Source organism: Enhydra lutris, unplaced genomic scaffold, assembly GCF_002288905.1.
Source record: "Enhydra lutris kenyoni isolate GAN:26980312 unplaced genomic scaffold, ASM228890v2 scaffoldscaffold37, whole genome shotgun sequence".
NCBI lineage: Eukaryota > Metazoa > Chordata > Mammalia > Carnivora > Mustelidae > Enhydra > Enhydra lutris.
The window spans coordinates 8,224,137-8,229,836 of record NW_019154121.1 but is presented as its reverse complement, the minus strand read 5'-3'; the positions used below and the strand labels follow the sequence as shown (position 1 = coordinate 8,229,836).

General features: G+C 49.7%; 1 pseudogene; it reads right to left on the bottom strand.

The window, feature by feature from the left end:
- Positions 1–399: 399 nt before the first annotated feature.
- LOC111154373 lies at positions 400–2,047 on the bottom strand (annotated as a pseudogene).
- Between the last annotated feature and the right edge of the window lie 3,653 nt (positions 2,048–5,700).

The window sequence follows — 5,700 nt, the reverse complement described above, 5'->3', positions numbered from 1 at the left end:
CAGCAGGAACCACACAGTAATGCTGGACTAACCCACTGGCACTACCGAGATCCTGTTCTACGTCATCGTGAGTATACTTTTCACATCCCAGAACAATTTAGCCTCCCTGGAGGGAGGACAGGCCAGAAGTGACTAAGTCTGAGGGAAATGAGAAAAGCTGGGATAAAGACGTGGCTGAGAATGAGGTAGAGGGTCCTGAATCATCACAGCCCAGGGCATAAATGCTTTGCCGCCAATGGATTTTAAATCATAGCTCATTAGCCTACCTAGAGGTTCCCTGTTTACCTCTTTCGAAGAAATAAGTAACCAGGACAGTTACTTCAGTTTTTATTAATCTTATTCAGTAGGTACATAAAATTCTATTTTTATGGTGGAAGATTGCTGTAGAAACTGCATGCTTCACTTCTTGCTGGCCTTTACCATGGACTTGGTGACCTTGCCAGCCCTAGAGGACTTCACCGCCTTAATAACTTAATAACTCCCACGGCCACTGTTGTTCTCCTGCCCCACATGGCAAGCAGCCTAGAAGAGGAAGAATGAGGTTTCTGGAAAGTGGTATGGAAGGAGATGCTCCTTAGCCCGTGCCTCCCCCCCAAAGGAGACAATGCTTTCTTCCCGTGACTCAGTAGTAACCTGACTTACCTAGAGGTGGGGACTCCGAGAAGGTCTCTGTGCATATGGCCTTGCCAGGGGCCACCTGCACAATGGCGTCAATCACAACAGACTTCAGGGCCTTGGGGTTGTCATCGAGCTTCCAGCCCGAGCACCGGTCAATCTTTGCCTTCCGTTCAGCAAACTGGCAGGAGATGTGAGCTGTATGGTGGTCCAGCAGGGGACTAGAGCCATTGTGGATCTGCCTGGGGTGATTTAAGACAATCACCTGTGCTAGAAAGCTGGTAGCCTCCATGTGGGGTGGAGGGGGAAAGCAGTGGAGGGGAGGGGGTTGGATCGTTCTTGCTGTTCCGGCACGAATCCACGGTGAATGTCCTTTATAGACACATTCTTCACATTGAAACCCATGTTGTCACTGGGCAGGGCCTCACGATGCCATCTCCCGACTTGACCTCTGTGGTGAGGTTCGTGGGGGCAAAGGTGACCAACATGCCAGGTTTCAGGAAGCTTGTCTCCACGAAGTCCACAGGCACGGTGCCAATGCCTGTCCCAGAGAAGTTGTCCCACACACCTCTGCCTCTGGAGAACTGACTTCTCCAGAGGTCCCTTGGTTCTGCATTCAAAGACAAAGGACCACCTACAGAGCCGGTCCACCAAATGGACTGGGAAGCATTTAAATGACCTAATTTGGAAATGCCAGGTGCCCTTAGACTTTGAATCCTAGCTCAGAAGCTATGGATTCAAGTCGGGATGCGAGCCCTGGCCATCACACACCAGAGCTCCTTCCTAACTTTTCCTCATTCCGGAGTGAACAGTCCCCTCTGCCCAGCCCAGCCGTGCCCAGGGGTCCTGCCTCCTAGTGAAATTCTCCTCTAGTTCCACAAATGAGCTTCTAGTCCTTCCTGGAGCCCAAGGAGGCCCCTGGGGGCAGACTGCTTTACCTGGGATGTGCCAGAGATCATGTTCTTGAAGTCCCTGTGAACTGGGGCATCGATGATGGTGATGCAGTACTTGCCAGTCTCAAACTTCCAGAGCCGAGATGTCGATGGTGATGCCACGCTCTCTCTCTGCCCTCAGCTTGCCCAGTACCCAGCCATATTTGAAGGAGCCCTTGCCCATCTGGAGAGGGGTAGTGTGCATTGATGGCAAGCAGACAAGTTGATCACAGCCAACCTCCGGGCACCTTGACGTGCAGCGTGCACCCTGTTTTCTGCACTCTGCAACTAGACCCACCCAGAGATGGGACGGACCCCAACCCCTGCTATTCCTAGCCAGAGTGGGTGCCTTACCTCAGCTGCCTCCTTGTCAAACTTCTCCATGGTTCTCTTATCGATAACCCCACAGTTGTCGAAAAGGTGCCCAGTGGTGGTGGACTTGCCGGAGTCACATTGTTGTCAATGACAACAATATTGAAATGGGTCTTCTCTTTGCCCATGGCTGAGGCTTCACGAGTCCCTGCTGGACAGACAGTGGGAGTGGATGAGGCCAAAGCATTCCAAGCCTGCCTCCTCTTTCCTTTATTTCCCTCTACACTGCTTAGGTCCAGCACCCCTTTCCACGTCAAAGCCTAGCCCAGAGTCCAGGACAGGGTGGCAGGTGTAAGCTGACAAGTAACACTGACCCCACCTAGGCGCACATGCGGGGATGAGTCCCAGGGCCCTGCTGGGCATTTCCAAGCTGTTCTACCTCATCCTTTCTCCTATGTGGGCCTTCCCCAGAATACCAAGTCTCAGCCAATCTCTACCCCTTCAACTGCACCCCCACCCCCTCTGGCTCACTTCTAGTGCAAGAGACCCTGATGCTCTCTGGTTTGCAGCTAGTCCCCTTGAGTCCTCACCTTAAAAAAAAAGAGGCAAAGTTGATCCAAGGACCAGCAAGAATGACAGTAGCTGTGAAGGCAGAGAACGTCTTGCATCTTGCTTTTGTAAAGCTCGCACGGGACCCTCCTTTTGGCTCCCACCAAATCTGAAACCACAGCTAACCGCTTAGAAAATGCCACTCCCTAACCCCAGGCCCAATGTGGGAGACTTTGACCTTGACTGATTGGGTGTTTGGATGAAGAAAGTGTGGGTGAGGCTCCCTAATGCTTTTTAAAGTAGACTTGCTGGGCATGTGGAGTGGGAGGGGGGGAAGGGCTGGATATGAGAAAAAAGAAAATATACAATACAGGTGCATAGGACAGACTTGAGCAGGTGCTCCCTCAAGACTAAGGGCAGAGTGGTCATGGGTTTTCATTCATTCATTCATTCATGCATTCAGCATTTATTGAGGAATACAGCATCCAACACTGTTCAGAAGAATGAGGACCCCCCAAATTAGGAAGCACTCATGGCCTCTCTTTTGAGAAGCTCTTGGGCCCCTGGAGAGATGGCAGTCCCTTCTGGGTCTCCTCCAAGTCAATGGTCCAGAATCGCTTAAAGAGGGGGCTGCTTGGATTGCATTGAGACTGACTGTGGCTGTTTGGAGCCTTCTCCAAGGCCAAGCATGTCCTCATCCTTCCCCTGGGAGGTCCTTGGCAGAGCTCCGTCACACAGAGTAAATGCTCCCTTGTTTCCCCAGCCACTTGCCCCAGCTCCTGCTTGGGCCCAGGAGGATGGGAGGCCTGGGAGGCATCTGGACTTTCCGGGTTTCTGGTCCCATGGAGGCCCACATCCCTGAGTATTGCCCACATGTCATTTTTTAAAGCACCAAGAAACTAGAGTGTCGGAGACATGAGGGCCTTAGGAAACATCGAAATCTTCCCTTTGTTGCAGAAGCAACTAAGGTCTCAGGTGATAAAACGCTTCTTCAAAGATTCAGCAACTCCTTGTTCAGCACTGTCACTATGTTCTCCTCATCCATTCACCTTCTAGAAGAAAAGAGGCAGAGCCCATCTGTCCATTCCTCTAACATCTAGGAGTAGCCCCTGCTTCCTCTGCCCTGGGAGTGGTAGATGCAAATATAGAGGATACTCCCTTGTGACTGTTAGAGGGGCTCACACTCTGGACCACACGAAGCTCTTTTGATGTAAGGATATAGGACTAGGAGGGCCGTCAGTGGGGTCGGCTGATTTAGGAGAGTCCCAGGCATGTGAGGAGGTGAGGATGGCTTCACAGAGGAGAGACTTTATTGGGTCTTAGACAGTGAGCATGTTGGGGCCCATGGGGGGGCGGGGACGGGGGGAATGGGGAGGGCCACTCGCCAGGCAAAGGAGTCTGCTGAGCACGATGCCTACACTCCATTTGCCCAGAGGGCAGGGAACAGATTGGAGAAAATGGTAGCTAAAAAGATGAAGAGGGAAAGATTATGCATTAACTCCTCAGCATTTAATTTTCCTCCACTGTAAATCTAATTATATAATCCCCCTGCTTAAATATCTTGATTACTCTTTATTGCCCTCAGAGGGAAAATTACCCGTTCATTACATGAGACTGAGACTGGAGGCAGGGGGCCCCTTAGGAGCCTAATGCAGGAGTCCTGGAGGGAGGTGGTGGGGCCCTAGCCATGCCAAGCCACGGATGTGCACTGGATGTAAATGGAAAGGGAATCAGAAGCCAGGGAGGGAGACCAGGAGCGCTCACCGGGGCCCTTGCCATCAGGATGGGGAGCGCAATGTCTTCTCCCTCCTCCCAGAGTCAGGCTCAAACCTTCGAAGCAGCTCCCAGCTCCTGCAGAACTGTGCTGTGAGCTCTAAGGAGTTGGAGTCTAGACCTCTCCCTGGCTCTGCATCCCATGCACACGTGCAATTCAACTGATCCCTCCCGGAGTGAAATTCACCAGGTTTAACGTGAAACCATAATGACATCTCATTTCAGCCTCGTCAAAGTCACGCAGAGGCAAATTGAGCATATAAGACAAATTCACTTCAGAGTCAGACCTGAATCTAAATGTTGCTTCCCCTACTCATATGAGGGATGTGAACTAGCCTTTCTCTGCTTCAGTTTCCTTATCAGTATAGTAGGGAACATATCTGCCTCCTGCTTCTTGGATGGATTATGTGAGATCATTCTGCCCAGTGGCACATAGCACATGGCCCATGGCAGGTGATAAATAATGGGTACCTACTAGCCCGTCTTCCTCTCCCTGTCTTGTGTGGCCAGACTCCTCTGACTGAGAGGGGAAACACTCCTGTATAGATAAAACGATCTGCCCAAGGTCACAGACTACATTAATGAAGAAACAGGAGGCTACCTCTCAGTCCCTGGGCTTCCAGGCTTCTTCGGAGCCAGACTGTCTCCTCATTAAGAATTATTGTTACACTTTTTCCATTTGAGCGACTTACATTGTATCTCTGTGGCCTTGGCTGACTCAGAACTGGAGGAATAATCAGAATTAAGAGGTTTTCTGACTTTGAAATAAACTGAAGGGTAAGTGTTCCTGATAGAATGACTTTCCTGCCTAGTATAATTGGCTGTTGCTAGGGGAAATATCCCCACTATTTACAATTTTGAAGGGACCCAGCCATTCATTATCAGTTTATTGGAAATAGTATTTACAATTCATAAACACAAAGGCATCAAAGTTTCTGGAATGGGATGGTTACGAATTAGAAATGAGTCTATAGTGACTATCACGCAGGCTTTGGACGGGATAAAATAAGATCATTTAGATGGACAAGCCAAGGCAGTGAGGAAATGCTGAGATAAATGGAGTGACACGGTCAAGATACACTTGCTGGGCAGCTACGTAAACATGAAGAGAGGTGACGTTGGGGAGCACCACGCCAAGAGGGTTAATTCCTAAAGGACTAACTAGAAGATGTCTCCAATTTTAGCATAGGAAGTAAATACATTTATCAAGTAATTTATCTCTCTATATAACTATTAACCAAAGCCCCTTGGTCTCTAGAGCTAGTGAGCAGAGGTATAGCTATCAGATTCCGCTACTTTGTCTGAGTTTCTAGGCACAGAATGCATTGCTGACATAGACCAAGTCTGTTCATGGCACCAGGATATTGACAAACAAATGAAATGAACCAGAGTTAGCAATGGGGAGCTTTAAAAGATCGAAGTTTAACACCTCCTACCGACAAGTCAGAAAAGCCACCTGCACTTTGGTTTTGGTGGGCTGCTGGATTAGATCTGATTTGAACAAAATGGATTCACTGCA